Genomic DNA, 17,312 nt, shown 5'->3' on the forward strand with positions numbered 1-17,312 from the left:
TTTCATTGCTACAAATTGATTCTCTGCATAACCAACTCCTATGAAAACATAGAAATTGGCAGATGTAGAATCCATGCATTTCAAAAATCTTCAGTGGAAATAATATAATTACTCTCGTGTATCCCATCATGTAGCATCTAGGGAAACAGTAAAGTGTGTCTGGGGCGATTGTCTCCGGCCCGCATCACGACAAACTCAAGGTCTTTGGTATTCTTCCATTGCCATGTCATACACCACAACTCAGCTTTCCATCGATCTGTTGTCCTTGAGAACACTTAATGTATTCTGTTCCAGTTTGGAAATTTCCAACAATCCTGAGTTAGTATGCACTCTTTGAAACCTTCTGTTGAATAATTATGGCCATTTATAATTCCAGAGTTTAACTTCTACTCATTCTTGATTTTAATTCTATAATTGGCCCCTTCCTGTGTTATCTGCCTCATCTCCCCAAGTCCCCTGCTTGATCCTTTCCCTCCAATTAGCCTCTCCTCCTAACCCCTCTTGTTCTCTTCTCTCGCTTCTGCCTTCTCTCCCAAGGTGTCTTTTACCGCTCTTCAGCTAAAATGCTAGAACTCACTCACTTGGGTTGCAAACATATCTTTGATTTTGTGATTGTATTTGTGTCTTAAAAAAAAATCAAACTAGTGATTTCATTGGTGGAATGAACTTCCTGTTGCGGAAATTCTTCTTACCTGTATATAACAGCAAACTTACATGCTAAGTCCCCACTTAAGTTGTTAGAAGCTTATTGGAGATACTAAGAGTTAGGTGGGTTCATGCAACCAGTCATTAAGCATTAATTAAATACCTACTGTGTGCCAGGTATGGTGAGGAACTCTGGGAACACAAAGAAAGACAAAATCTCACAGGCCAGATGTGAACCCAAGTTTTTCTTCCTCCAAAGTCATTCCTCTACCCACTAGACAATGTTGTCTAGGAATAATCTGGTGGACTTTTTACAATAAATAAATCCTACTTGAAAAGAGGAATTTCTTTTGATTTATGTTGAATAGAACTAAGTACAAGGAGCATTAGGATTGAGTTCAGGAAGACCTGGGTTTAAATACCATTTTAGACATTTAATCAGTTTTATGAAGCTAGGCAACTCAAGCTCCCAGTGCCTTAAATAGCCCTCTATCAGTTGGAATAAGTGGGCTATAAACTGAGTGTGTGTGAGTGTGTGTGTGTGTATGTTTGTGTGTGGAAGCGATCCTGAAGTTGGAGAAATCATGATTTTTTCTCTTTATTAGTTCTTCCTATATGCAAAGCTCTGTGATAAGCACTGATATAGATGAAAATGAAAATTTTCAAGATACTTATCAGAACTTTAGGCAAAGAAAGATACAAGATCATTACTGAGCTCAGATCATATAACAGATGAAATAATCTCTAAGGAAAGGGGAAAAACCTATTTTTTTCCTGGTTTAGCATCCCCATGTGAATTCTCTTCAGTTTAACTTAAGGAACATTTGTTAATTGTTTATGTGTGTGTTCTTAAGGATATCTAACTTAGTAATAGTGATAGAGACTGGACCCATGAGGAGATTGATGGATGGAATTGAAATTCTCTCCTCCAAATGCAGCTTTTTGGACACTTTTAGAACTCATGTCTTTTTGCTTTCAAAGGTGATTCTCTTCCCACCACACCAGGCTGCCTCTCTATTTCAAGATTAATGGGTCCAAAATGGAATTCATTATGTCCTTGGAAAAAATCATTCCATTCATATTTACTCATTTCAATTGAGGGCAGCTCCATCTTTTGAAACCATCCAGACTCACAACCTCATCCTTGATTCTTCCCTCTTCCTCATCTTCTGGAACCAATCAGTCACCAAATATTATCATGTCTACTCATTTATATAACATGTGTCTTACTTGTCTCCTCTCCATTTTCCCCCTCAGTTTAGGTCCTAATTACCTCTTGTCTTCTTGCTTATCGCCACAGTTTCTCATTTGGTCTTCCCACTTGAATTCTTCCCTCTTCAAATCCTTTTAAAAACAATTTACCAAAATTATCTTCCCAAATTTTACATATTGCCAAGAAACTTCCCTGTTACTTTCACCTTTTCCCTATTGCTTCCAGGGGAAAAACTCAATTTACCCACTTCATTTTTAATACCTTTACAATCTGGTCTTGCTTTATTTATCTTGCCAGGATTATTCCAAATTACTTTTTATCACATTCTTATATTCTAGATAAATGTACTCTCATAATCTTAGGTGCATCTCCCTCCTTTGTAGCATTGTTTCCCTTTTCCTGGCACATACTCCTTCTTTGTCCTTCCCCAGTCCTACTGGTTCTTTCAAAGCTTAGGCCATCTGCCATTTATGGTGTCATTTCGGTGACCCCATTTGGGGTTTTCTTGGCAGAGATATTGGAGTGGTTTTCCATTTCCCTCTCCATCTCATGTTACAGATGAGGAAACTGAGGAAAACAGGGTGAAGTGACTTGCCTAGAATCACACAGCTAGGAAGTACCTGAGACCACATTTACACTTAGGAAGATGAGTGGTTAGCCATTTCTTTGTCCAGCTCATTTTACCTCAGTCATGGAGGAGCCAAAGATTAAACTCTTGCCCAGGATGTCCCAGCTAATACATATCTGAGGCTAGATTTGAATTCAGGAAGATGTCTTCTTGTCTCCAGGCCCAGCACGCTATCTACTATACCACCTAGCTGCTCCCATTATTTTAAGGAAAGACTTTCCTGATCTTCTTCATTGTTAATTCTCTCTTCCTTCTCAAATTATTGGGGATATACCTATATTTTTATATAGCATTGCCTCCCCCAACACCCAGTATAACATAAATCTCTGGAAGGAAGGAACTATCTTCCTTTTATTTTTGTATTTCCAGTGTCTAGCAGAGGGTCTCACATATAGTTAAGGCTTAGTAAATATTTGCAATATTGTACTGGATACAAAGCACAGAATTAAGCATAGAATTAGAGGAAAAAAAGTTTGAAAAAAAATCAACATTTGCCCTCAAGGATTGGGTGTTCTATTGGGATCTCAAACAGTAAGTTCCTAAGAGTTATGGACTTCATGCTTTTTATAGCTAAATGTTGTTGACTCAAGGTAAAACCATAATTTCTTATACACTAATAAGTTAGAGATCACTTTAGAATTCTGATTCTTTTAAATATAATTCTCATTCTTTCTAATAGGTCTAGGTATTTTTTATTGTGTTATGCCCAGCTTTATAGGACTTCTATTGGATAGCTTTTTCTTTTAAATGCAAATTCTAAAACATGTTTCTTTTGTCAGCTTCAAAACTTACCTTAAAATGACATTTCCTTTTTAAAATATTCCTTTCCATGTCTAAAATAACCATAGAAATATAGGATCTGTTAAGGTCCTTGATATATAATAGGTATCTGAAACAGTTGCCCAAAACAAAGGAGAAAAAGAAATTCAAAGGGACAGAAAGAATTCTGGGAGGAGCTTTTACTTGCACGGGTTCTTTTGTGCTTGGGACAAATTAGAAAGGGGACGTAAATGTGTGTTGAAAAGCTGAAGGTAGGAAAAAAGAAAAGATTCAAATTTGATGAAATCTTTTCCATATATATTATCAGATCATTTCTTGGAAACCTTTTCCTTTAGAATTATATCAAGAAGATTAGTTTGCAGTTCATCTGTCATTCACTCAAGAAATGTTTATTAAGTACCTATTAGATTTAAGGTATTATATTAGCCATGAAGGAAGTAAAATTTACTTTGTCACTGTGTTTTTGAGAGGGAAAAATGAGACAATGTATACACGACTTTAAAGTGTGACCCCAATGGAACTATTACGAATGATGAGATAGAGCTAGACCTCTGATTTCGTCGATATAGGGAAATTCACAGTTGAGGAAAATTCCTTTATCAATACAGACTGGAACCTTTAGTATACCTTAGAATCTTAAAGCATTTCTGGGGCCACTAATAGTTTCAATGATTTACTTAGTGTCCTTCAGCCTGGATGTGTCAGAAGTCAAACCTGAACCTTCGTCCAAGGTCAATTCTCTATCCCCAACCATTTATATTATTATTGTTTTGTTCTTATAAAGAAATGGTCCAGGATTATCATCACTCTTTTATTGTTATTTTATGTTTAATATTTAATTACAATTTTTACACAGGTGGTTCATGGGGTTGTTTTTTGTGATTGATTAAGAAGTCTGGAATGTAACATCATGTTGAAGGCATTTTTTTAGGGTGGATACAGTAAGAAATAGGACTACAGGGATGACTTATATCTGGTCATGTTCCTTCATGAATTCAATTATTTTTCTACCATGTGTCTCTATTTTGAAACCTTTTTTATTCTCTATAAATTGGAGACTATGAGAATTTTGTGTGATGACATTTATTAACATTGTTATTCTCAAATTTTTATAGATCAATATTCTATCTGAGTGATTGTAGGCAATCTTTGCCTCCACAATTGAAATTATTTAGGAATAAAGCTTTCAGATTCATGATTCTTCTGTGCTTTATAGTCTCTGAGCACTGACTGGGGACAAAGAAGGGTAAAGTTACTTGCCAGGTCAGTTATCATGTGTCAGAATGTTGATTTTCTTGAATACAAAGTGATCTTGCTCATTATTTCTCTATCTACTCTTCACACTGCATGTAATAGCAATCATAATAAAAAAGCTATCATTTCTATAGAACATTGTGACATTATCTCATTTCATTCTCACAACCACTATGTAAGATAGATGCTATAATTATTCTGGTTTTATAGATGAGGAAATTGATAGGTAATATTTATATAATGCCTGCTATATGCCAAGAATTGAGCTAGATTCTTTGGAATGATTATCTTATTTGAACTCTCAACAACTTTGAGAAGTCAGTGCTAGTTTTATCCCTATTTTTACAGATGAGGAAACTGAGGCAGAGATTTGTTGAATGATTTGTCTGAGACAGAATGTAAAACTATAACTCCAAAGCCATCTGTCTCTCCCTGTCTATCCATTACCATTACTGCATATAATAATAGTAACAATATCTATCACTTATTTAGACCATTAATAAAATGGTTTACCTATGTGATATCATTTGATCCTAAAAACAAACCTGAGACATCACTGCTATTATTCATTTTATAGGACAGGAAATTGAGACATTCAGAGGTTGTGATTATTTTTCTTCACTTTCAAAGAGCATCAATGATAAGTCTTGACTTGTGTGCAGTTAAGTAAATTGTTGAGGGTCACACAGCTAGTTATGTGTCAGAGGTCAGATTCAAATTCATCTGAATTCAGGTCACCATTTGTTGTCCTCCTCAAAAAAGGAAGGACAAGCAACTGTAATACCAACTATCTGACTCCAGGTCGCTGGTCTATTTCCTAAACTACATCTCATATTATTATGACTGACCTATAGTTATCCTGTAGGTTACCTTTAAAAAACCCAACAACTTTACTTTTCAGTTCCTTCTTTTAAAAACTCTGCTTTTCAATTTTAATATTAATTTCCTTCATAAAAAATGATTCAGGGAGGTTGAAATACACTAGGTGATTGGAGTGATTGTTTTGTAATAAACCCGGGTAGTATCCGAGTTGTTCTCCCATCTGGAAGTAATGGCATCTCCTGAATATAACTGAATAATATGTAGAAACTGGCAAACTTCAAAATTAATAGCTTTTCCATCCCCTGGTGGGTATTTACATGAAAAATAAATAAATAAAAGTAGCAGTTATTATCTTAGGAAGAGACCAGACACTGACTGATTCCTAGTGTCTAAAAAAATAATTCGAGTACGGTCTTCAAGTTTTTTTTTCCCTTTGTAGCAGAGAGGAACGGTTAAAAATAAATGAAGACAATATTACATCAAAATGGGTCCAGAGCTCTCAGAGGTTTACAGGCTGTTGCCATGGCACCAGCTGTGGCAGCTGCCCAGCTGAGTTTGGCAATGTCCCCTCCACAAAACAGGCCCAACTTTTGTTTCCTGCACGAACAGTAAGACTCCAAAGGCCTATGTTGACAGGTAATGAGATTTAATTCACAAGGAGAAAAAAAGAGAGAGGGAGAGAGGGAGCAAATATCCATATTCATTGCTTAATCAAATAAAATTCTTTTAGAGGATTCTGGGAATTCTCTGTAGTTGCTTCCCAAGCTTCCTTTTGATAGCTGTAAACAAATTACTTTACGAATAACTTCTTAATCAGAAAAGAGAAGAGCTGCTCTCTACTTGATCTGTCCCTTTGGGTGGTCCCAGTCAGAGAGCCCCAGTCTTCTTCCTGATGGCTTGGCTGCTGAAGAGCTATCCAGCATTAAGGCTGACAGCTGTAGACCTCTTTTTGTTAGGGGATAACAAACACCCCTTGCAGAGGACAGAGCCAGAGCCCAGCTTGCAGTATGCCCAATTAGGGAAGCTAAAATCTCATTTGTTTCACCATGGGAGCCTCGGAAAGCACACCGTTTTGCCCTCATTACAGTATTTTTAACTTTACAAAAACAATTTCATTATGGAAATTAAAGAAGCTCATTTGGCCTTCGTGCACATGCAGAAGTTAATAAATTCCAGAAGTATTTCAACTACCCCAGCATGGAGTTTTGTCTTCACTTAATCACAGCCAATGGTTTAAAAAAATAAAAGGAAAGAAAGGGGGGAAATAAGGGGGGCCCTCTCGCGTTCCAAAGAAAATTATCATTTTCATTTGCTGTTTGCTATGCTTTGATTAAAAAGCAAACAAACCTGCAAGAAAAAAATTAACTTCCACTGTGTTACAATGGAGAGGATTCATGGAAGTGGATCTTGGGGAGGCCTTGGTGAAGAGAGCACAGATGTTTGGCGCATCCTGTTGTATGCAAATTTGGCCCAAGATAACTAAGTATATGATGGCTCTGCCTCTATTGGCTAAGTAACAATTTAATTTAAATAAGAGAAATTAAATAGGACACGTGTCTTAGAGGAAAACTAGAGTCAAGGAAACTTGGATTCAAATTCTCTATCTTGATATACACTGACTGTGTGGTCATGAGCAAATCACCGAATACTTCAAAATCTCAGATAACTCCAAAAATGTAAATTGTAGATTCATCAGTGGAGAGATTTTCCACACTAGGCATTGTGTATAGATGAAGTCATGGGTTTCGGTATGACTTGTGTGATTTGAAATCAGAAAGTCTATTTATCTAATTAAAACAGGAACTGTCTTTTGCCTTTTTTTGAATTCACTCCTCAGGCTTAGTACAGCCCCTGACACATAATGGATGCTGAAGAAGTGCTTTTTTGCTGATAGTTTGATTGGATAGTTCACTTCTGGCTTTTGATGTAGAAGTCAATGATCGCTATAATTTGAAAAAAATCTGAAAGTTTATTGACTTCCAGTTCATTTTGCTAATTGGGTCATAGATATAGAGCTGGCAGGGAACTTGGATGTCAAGTTGGCCATTCCCCTCATTCTGAAGATGAGGAAAGTGAGATCTAGGGAGTTGAAAAGATTTACCTTGGCAAGGGTCTACCCAAAATCCAGGGGCTTTTTTTGTTCTTGCTCATAGCATTTGGATGATGATGGATTTAGAGTCAGAAAGTCACTGAATTCAAATCCTGTGTCCAACACTTACTATTGTATAAACTTGGGCAAGTATTTTAATGAGACTAAGTCCAAAATCATTTTAAAGCATCTACTATGTACCAGGTGCTGTGCTAAGCACTATACTTAATTTAAGAAGCTTTCAAGGAGTTTATAAGCAATGGAGGACAGGGGACAACAAAAGGAGGCAATAGGTAGAGGTTGAGCCTTGTGATCCTGAGTAAGTCACTTAAATCTGTCTCAGCCACAGTTTGTTCAACTCTAAAACATAAAACATAAAAAACAAGACAAAAAAATAAAATAAAACATAAAAAACCTTAAAAAATAAGTTTTAATAATCACACCTACTACTCAGGATTGTTGTGATGATCAAATTTAATAATATTTATAAAGCGCTTAGCACAGTAGGCTCTTAACCCCCCAAACCACCCCAAAAAACCCTATCAAGGAACAATGATTTTATTATTCTGCTAAGAGTAGTCTAAATTTATAAGGTTTTTTTTTTAAACAAAAAAGGGATTTTTAGCAATTAACAAGGGGGAAGGAACTATTAAGGGGGAAGATGCCCTAAGAGCAAGTAAATAGGGGATTATACCACTGACTGGTGAGCACAATAGACTCTTAATAAATGTTTGTTTTCTGTCTTACTTTAATAGACCTCAGTTTCCTCATCTGTAAAATGGAGATGCTAATGGCCTCATCACCTCAAGGGTTATTGTGAGGAGCTAATCAAATACCTATGTGAAGTACTTTGTATCTCCACTGGCTGCCACAGAAACTGGATGGGTAAGTCAGTCAGCTTATCACCACTCCTGGAAATTTCCTCTCAATCAAGGACATATTAGAAAGAAAGAATGACAAAACTGTTAGGAATATTAGAGAGTTTTAAGTTTATTCCTTACACTTTAAAGATCATGAAACTCAGAGTGTAAGGCAAAGACTAAGACCTTGAGTTATAAAATGCTGACCCAAATTGATAGAGGAGAAAATGATTTATCAATAATGGGTGAGCCATTATTGGGAGTCACTCTTGGGTTGACAAGGAAAGAGACACTTTTCCACAGACACTAATATTTTTAGTTGTCATTCATTTAGATCCAACTCTTTGTGATTCCATTTAGGGTTTTTCTTGGGAAAGATTCTGAGGCGGTTCATATAAACTTACAAATGCTCAAGTACTCCCCAAACATTTGCCTCTCTCTCCCTGCCAGTTAATGAGCATTTATCTGGAGATACAGAGAAAAGCAAAAGCAAATGAACAAATAAATAAAAACCAGGCCATGTGGCTGGCCGGTCCAGATCCCATTTATGTTGAAGATGAGGAATTTGTGTAGGATGGTTTATTTGGAAACAATGGAAAATTGTGTCTACAGCACAGAACATATTTAGAGATCAATGATTAGTTTGCAAAAATGTAGTAACATGAAAGAGTTGGGAGAGATTCCAACCCTAACCCTAATCCTCTGACTCCAACCCTAACCTGATGCTAACCTTCAAAACTCATTTCTTTACTCTTATCTTCCTTTTCCTTCTTTCAAAGGATGGATATCCTTCAAGGCTCTGCTCTTTTATCTCACTCTCTTCTACCTTTATTACATTGCTTCACCTTGGTTTTGACCATTGTCTTTCCCAACTTCTCCCTTTGCCATAAAAGTCCTGTCCACTTATTTTTATCAAGTTTTTATCCATCCTCTAAAGTTCACCTGAAATACCTTCATTTATCGCCCCCCCAATTTGTGTCCTAGTCATAATGCCAAGCACAAAACTGACCCTTCCTTCAATGAGTTTATATTCTACTGATTGCTCTACAAGCATAATTAGTCATTAGATTCAGATGCTCCTTTTAACTCAGAAATCAAATTATGGATAAAGAATGAAATGTGAGCTCATTAGGACAAGGACTGGTTCACTTTTACCTTTTTACCTCTAATGTGTAGCTCAGTGCATAGAATATAAACAGATGATTAACACTGCATTATTGATTGATTGCGCGATCAAGTGAATTGGATCATCAATCATTAAAGAAGGTGCTTTCCTTAGGCATAGATGTGATAGGTATTTGACACTACTGGCATGTCTCATCTATCAATCACCAAGTATTTTTTAATTTCCTACTGTGTATTAAGCACTGTACTGGACGCTAGCAATTCAAAAACAAAGAAAAAAACAATGGTTTTTCTCAAATTAATATTCAAATTAAAGAATTTTAAAGCTATAAGCTATCTTGGAGTATTCAAGTCCATCTCCTGAATGAAGAAGCTAATTCCTACAGAGATTGTATCTAGTATATGATTGCACAGATAATTAGTAGAAAAGTCAGAACTGGAATCCAAGCCCTTGGTCCAACATCATTGTTCTTTATATTTTAAGCAAATGCCTAAGGTGTTAAAAGACAAATCGTATCTTCCATTGCAACATAGCAATGGGAAAATTAATTCACCAAGCCTGGGCTATATTAACTATCAATAGCTTTGGCCATGTGAGCAGTTATATTAACTCATCTTGGAGAGGCGGGGTATTGATAAATAGACTTGGCAGCTAGTGCAAGAATAAATCGCTTTCATTGTCTTAGAAGTCAATGCTTCTTTTTAAACATTAGACACACCTCTGGAGAAATACAATTATCGCTCTCAAAAGTTACCAAAGAATTTAAAGCTTTGAAGAAAGTTTAAATAAAAATCAAAAGTAGTAAGATGGGGGAGGCAGCCTATTTCATATGGCAACTGAGATCCATTAGGAAAATGGTTCTATTTTATCATTTTCTCTGAGTTCTCTCTGTAATGAGTGACCTTTCTAAAACAAGAGACCTTCCTTCAAATGGGAAGGAATTAGTGGCTCCAGATTTTTTGTTTGTACCAAGTAATGGCAGAAAGAGCTGTGAGGAACCAGGTGAAATTCCTACCTCTGCCAAATATGTCACTTGTTACCTCAACTCTTGCCTCTCTGAGCCTGTTTCCTTATTATTCTAAGAGATCAAACCAAATAATCTTTAAATTCTCTTTAAGCTCTTAATACCTATGATTCTATGATTATTGAGGATTTTTTTCTTACCAGAGAAACAGAACACATAATCTAAGAGAGCATACATATTGGAGATGAAACAGAATATCAGAGATATAGAGAAGAAAGGGACCTTACAGAGACCATTGGGTGCAACCCCCCTAGCTTTAATATAAAGCAATTGAGGCATGTAAATTTTCTCAGAGTTACTCAGCTAGTAAGGGATCTGAGGTGGGATTTGAATTTAGATCTCTCCCCTGAATCACAATACCTAAAATAAAGATTTAATAAACACCTACTATGTGCCAGTCATATAAGGCACTTAAAACAAAAGGTAATTCTCCCTTCCCTTAAGGAACTTACATTCTATTGGGAGAAAACTGGTGTATACACATGAGTAAATATTAGACATCTAAGAAGTAAAAAAATAAGTGCAAAGCAATTTTTTGAGGGGATGGGGGAGGGAAAAACTAGGCTGATAGCTTGCATTCTATGACCTAATGTGATACCTCTTCTAATTTTGTTTTCTGCTGAACGATCAGAGACCATGTCTATTAATCCATGTCCAAAGTCTATCATAACAATCAATACTTCCTAGAACTTTTAATTTCAGGTAGGTTGATGGATGAACAGATTAACCTTTCACTCTCTTCTAGGATTCTAATAAAGCTGTTTAATTTCCCCAACTTGTCTTATTTTTCCGTCATCTTTTCTTCTAGTGAGATCCTCTGTTTTTATCCTTATAACCCCTCATTCCCCCAAAGCCCTTCCATCCCTTCAGTGATTTCAAAAGACAACCTCAGCACTATTGGTTACTGATTCAATGATGGCTTTTAGGCTCCTGCCCACAGGATCAAAATGGGAATCAACCTTTGTCTCTGCCACAAAGCCCATCAAAGAGTTTACATCCAAACTCAAATCCCTTTCAAATGCAAATCAACAAGTTCAGCAGAGATGCAAACAGAAGATGGAATCTTTAGCAGATGAAGCAGCTTGCAGACTTTGCTCCAGTTAAGTACAGCTTGACTAGTTTTGACCAAAAAAAAAAAAAAAAGTGGAGAGGGTCTCCTTAATGAGGCTTTCCTTTGTTTACATCAAAGATAGCACAGGTGGCCAGTTGGAAAATTGGAAAACAGCTTAATCTGATTCAAGTATGCGGCTGTTCTAACAGGTAAAGATGGACTTCCATTAATTTGTTTGTTTCTTTGATGTTTTTTTGGCAGGGGTGGGATAAATATTCCCTGTTGCCATTAGTCTTTAGGGGCAATGATTAAGATGATAAAAGAGCAGTTGAAAATAGAATGGAAATCTATTCAATTTTTTCAATTTGAAAAAAAGTAGGAAAAAATTTATCCATCCATCCATCCATTCATCCATCTGTTAATTCATCCATTCATTTATTCATTTATCCATCCACATTTATTCAATATTCATAGAGTATTTTAATAGGTCTCCAGGGATGTAACATTTAGAACAGAGGCTCTTAACTTGGGGGCCCAAGAATTTTAAAAATGAAGTTTGCCTAACTATTTTTCACAATAATTAGTTTCCTTCATAATCCTATATATTTTATTTTATGCATTTAAAACTGTCAGGAGTTAGGAGGCTTCTCTAGATTCTGCAAAAGGAGCCATGACACAGAACATGAAGGTTATGAACTCATTATTTAGATAGATGCATTCCCTATCCTTATGGAACTTACAATCTCATAAAGGTATAAAACATAAGCATCCATTAAAATTATAATGTTTATTAGAGAGATATAGAACAAGGGTCTTTGTGGGGTCTGAGAGGTGAAGTTATTACCAGGTAGAGAATACCAGGAAAGATTTAATGGTAGAAGTGACATTGGACTTGACCTTTAAAGTAGGATTTCTTAAACCTTTTCTATTCACAACCCCCTTTTCACACAAGAAATTTTTATGTGACTCTTGGTATATAAGTATATATAAAGTAGGTATACAAATCAAATATTAACTGATAATAAATCAGAATTTTGTGACCCCCATATTGTTACTTGACCCCATATTGGGTCATGAATTATAATTGATGAGTTGTAATTTGTTATTTATATATAATTGTAGTTTAAGAAGCTTTTGCTTTATAGGATGGGTAAACTCAGCTAGAAAATGTGTATATGCATATGACATATGCGTGTATACACATATCACACGTATATAGACACCCATGCATCATTTATATGAATGTATATGCACATAATGTATTTATATATTATATTTAAATACATTCATATGCAATATATGCATTCATATATACATAATGCATTTATATCCATTAATATATACATATATAAACATCTGGTTTTATATATAAACCAGATATATATGTATATAATACATATCTTATTATTATACATATATTAATAAAATAATAGATCTGGTCAAATACATATCCAAAACAGTATTATAGTGAATATCTATTACATATACAGAGAGGTAATGTTTTCCAATGGATAGAGCTTTGACCTTGAAGCCAATAAAAACCAGGTTTGATTACTGCCTCTAGGGCACTCCTGACTATGGGATCCTGAATAAATTGCTTAACTGATCAGTGTTCTAGGCAGCTCTCCAAGACTGTAAATTTCAGTTAAAGTGCTGACCTGCATGGGAAGAGGGATGTAGCTTCACCTGGAAGTGTCTTCCTCTCACTGGTTCCCTGGACCAATGAGATCATAGGTCCAATCTGTTTCTTTACAATTATATTTCATTCTCTTTCCCTCAAGTGTGACTTCCAGATGTGACTATTTCTGCCAAAGGCAACTCTACCCTTTTAGTTTTCCAGATTTGTAATTTTGGAATTATCCTGGATTCCTCACTTACCCTCATCCCAATCAACGGACCTATCCTCCTATGTCCATCCTCACTACATTTCTTATGAGTGTCCCCTTCTCCCCACTTTCACTTTTAATTTAGGTCCTCATGGCCTTTTCCCAGATTGTTGCAATAACTTTCCAATTCCTAACGGGTTCTTCTGCCTCAAATTCCTCACTTCTTTAGCTCAACCTACATATTGCCAAGTCAAAGCAGGTGTGAGCAGGTGACTCCCCTTCTTAATCATCTCCATTTTGCTTCTATTATCTCTAGCATAAAATGTAAACTTCCCTCTGTTTAGCTTTCAAAGCCCCACCGAACTCAGTCTTGACTGATCTTTTTAGCCTTATTGGCCATAATTCTATTTCCTTGAACTCCATAATCCAAGCAGAGTGGTCTTGTCTCTGTCTCTCAAGCAGCATCACATCTTCCTCCATTCCTTTGCAATGTCTGTTTAGGGCTCCTGCAACATCTTTCATCCTTATCTCCACATCAGAGTTACTTTCTTTTCCATCTTCTATGCAGGAAACCTTTTCTCACCTTTTTCTATGCTAGTGGAAGGAAAGGAAATGGCTTTCCTCAGAAACTTCTTTATATTTGGTATATATTTATATTCAGATATATTTGTTATCTACTATCTCTCTTTTGTTTATTTACTATCTATCTATCTATCCATTCATCCATCCATCCATCCATCCATCTATCTGTCTGTCTATCCATCTGTCTATCTATCTATCTATCTATGCATCTGTCTGTCTATCCATCTATCTATCTCTATCCACCTATCTTCCTTTCATTCATCCATCTCTCTACCTATCATCCATCCATCCATCCATCCATCTACCTTCTATCATCCATCTATCTGTCCCCCACCCATCCATTTATATATCTCTTCCATTTATTGATCCAAATATCTATCTTTATGTGTTTCTGACTCAGTAGAATATAAGCACTCAGTAAGTAAGGATTCTTTTATTCTTTGTGCTTGAATTGCCAGCAAATAGCCCAGTCCCTGGCACATAGTAATCATTTATTAAATATTTGTCGATTGGTTGACCAAACTTTTGATTTGACTAATGAGGGACACCTTCAGTGAGGAATCCTGCCAATGCACACTGGCATCTCCTTCACAATTTATGGCCTTAGAGAGTTCTTAGGGCACTATGTTCAATGACTTGCCCAGGATCACCTGGTCAGTGTGTGGCAGAGGTGGAATCCGAACCCAGAAACCCTGACTGATTATATAAAAGGCAGCAGGATGGAATAGATAGAACATTTTCTACTCAGGGGGACTGTTTTATGAATTACATTGTTTTTTAAAGAAAGGATGATAATCGGAGTTATCAGGAATTCTGAGTTTTCTGAGGATTACTTAACGTTCTCTAACTGGTACTCTAGTTCCTACCTTAAGTCTCCAGACTTCCCATTTTTAACCTAAGCTAGATCCCACCTTCTCTTTCCTGACCAGTTTCACTCAGTGCCCCAAGGGTGTGCACCCACCTGCCTTGTCAGCTCTAACAGCCCTTCTCTTGTCAATTCCTTGTCCAGTTCTTGTCAATCTCTGAGAACTACAACCATCTCTGCTTTCCTGTAAACAGTGTATCAGTCAATTATACTCGGACACCACTCAATTTCTCTGTGCTTTCTCTGACCAAAAGCCTCCTCGTTACCCACTGGTTTCTTATATGTGTGTGGGGCAACCCAGTGCCATAATGGATAGAGTGAAGAGCCTGAAGACAATCAGATGCATCTTTTTGAGTTCAAATCTAACCTCAGACCCTTACTCGCTGTAGGAACCTGGGCAAGTCACTCAATCCTGTTTGCCTGACTGTTCATCTGCAAAATAAGCTGGAGAAAGAAGTTTCAGATCACCCCGATGTCTTTTGTTAGAAAACCCCGCTATTTAGAAACAACTGAAAGGACTGAAGAACAATAATGGACTTACTTTTGTGGTTTTGTTTCTAGTATTTGGCATGTGGGAAATAGTTAATAAATAAAGACTTTTTCAATCATTTTTCATTAATTTCCTAATTTGGGGGAAGTTGACAACTTACTTAGGAGATGGGATAGGTTAGAATTGTTGGGATTGTAGGCAGTACCTTCTCATCTTTATTCTTTTAATTTAGTATTGATTTTGACCTTTGCTCTAGCCAGTCAGAGAACTGACTAGACACAGACAGCTCATTCTGAAATGACTCATGAATCAGTAGCCAGTTGGTTTCTGTCTGTTAACTTGTAGTCAGTTTCATTTCTTGTGATGTTTGGAACCTACATCGAGCAGTTTTTGACATTCCTCTTAATGAAAATAGTTGTGATATACCTTTCAAATAAATATCATATTTCTAGTCTTTTACCTCTTTCATTTTTTTATTCTTTTTATTTTTATTTTATATTCTGACCCATCTTTCTCCCTTCCTCTCTCCTTTCCTTCTTTCCTTCCTTCTTTCCTTCCTTCCTTCCTTCCTCCTTCCTTCCTTTCTTCTTTCCTTCCTTCTTCCTTCCTTCCTTCCTTCCTTCCTTCCTTCCTTCCTTCCTTCCTTCCTTCCTTCCTTCCTTCCTTCCTTCCTTCCTTCCTTCCTTCCTTCCTTCCTTCCTTCCTTCCTTCCTTCCTTCCTTCTTCCTTCCTTCCCTCCTCCTTTTCTTTTCCTTTCTTCCTTCCTCTTTTCCTCCTTCCTTCCTCCTTTCCTCTTTTCCTCTCCTCTCCCCTCCTTTTCATTCTTCTCCTCTCCTTTCCTTCCTTCCTTTTGCTCTCCCTCCCTCCCTCCTTCCAAGACAGATATAAAACCTTTAGAATAGATGGCTTCTGACGTGTCTTCCAGCTCTAAATCTTCAATCCCATAATTCCTTGCCCAAGTGTCTGATGTAATGATGACATTTTTTATTGTATTTAGTTTTTAACAATTAAATTAATTCTACCAACTACTTTATTCCCCTCTCCAAGGAGAACTACCATCATACTTAGATGCAATGTGTTTATGCCTCCTTGTTTAATTTATAACAAGAATGTCAATGTGGCTGTGCTCCATTAGCGAATTGGAATGTGATCAAGATTGCACATTAAGAGTACTATTCAACTGCATTTGTAAAAAGCCTAATACCCATATGATTCTTAATATTCTCTACTTCTTTCTCTATTGGAGAGACAATATGATGTTGTATATAGAGTACTGGTCTTGGACTTGGATGAATGTCTGGGTTCAAATCTGGCTTCAGATCTTTATCATCTGTGATCCTGGGTAAGTCACATTCTCAATCTCTTTTCAATCTCACTTTCCTCTTTTTCAAATGGTCATAATGATACCCATGATACTTCTCACAAGAAGCACAGTGGATAGAAAGCTAGTCTCACAGTTAAGAAGACCTTAGTTTATGTTCTGCCTCTGGCACTAATTGTTTGTGTGATCCTAACCAACTCTCTTGAACTCTCATAATTTAGGTAATTCCCTCCCTCCCTTCCTCCCTCCTTTCTTCCTTCCCTCCCTCCCTCCTTCCTTCCTTCCTTCTTTCCTTATTTCCTTCCTTCCTGCCTTCTTTCCTTCCTTCCTCCCTCCCTTCCTTCATTCCTTTGTTCCTTCGTTCCTTCATTCCTTCCTTCTTTCCTTCCTCCTTTCCTTCCTTCCTTCCTCCCTTTCTTCCTTCTTCCCTCCCTCTCTCCTTCCCTCCCTCCTTTCCTTCCTTCCCTCCCTTCTTCCCTTCCCTCCCTCTTACTCCTCTCTTTTAAAAACATTTTTTGAATCAACTGGGGTTAAGTAACTTGCTTAGGATTATACAAACAATATATATTGTCTGAGGTCAAATTTGAACTCAGGTCTTTCCGATGCCAGAACTTGTTCTCTATCTATGGTATCACTTAGGTAACTTCCTAAAGATATCAGCTGTCATCAGTTGGGCTTAAATATATTAATGGAAGAATTTTTTTTCATTTTCCCTGTATTAATGAAAGTACAGGTC

The 17,312-nt window shown here is 36.7% G+C and overlaps 1 long non-coding RNA gene across 1 annotated transcript in view; it reads left to right on the top strand.

The window, feature by feature from the left end:
* LOC127564783 (uncharacterized) overlaps positions 1-17,312 on the top strand; it is a 341,030-nt gene that overhangs the window by 106,718 nt on the left and 217,000 nt on the right. The window contains exon 2 of the long non-coding RNA XR_007954356.1: positions 8,187-8,316. This is a non-coding gene — a long non-coding RNA (uncharacterized LOC127564783). The remainder of the gene's footprint in view (positions 1-8,186; positions 8,317-17,312) is intronic.

Source organism: Antechinus flavipes, chromosome 5 (assembly GCF_016432865.1).
Source record: "Antechinus flavipes isolate AdamAnt ecotype Samford, QLD, Australia chromosome 5, AdamAnt_v2, whole genome shotgun sequence".
NCBI classification, from domain to species: Eukaryota; Metazoa; Chordata; class Mammalia; order Dasyuromorphia; family Dasyuridae; genus Antechinus; species Antechinus flavipes.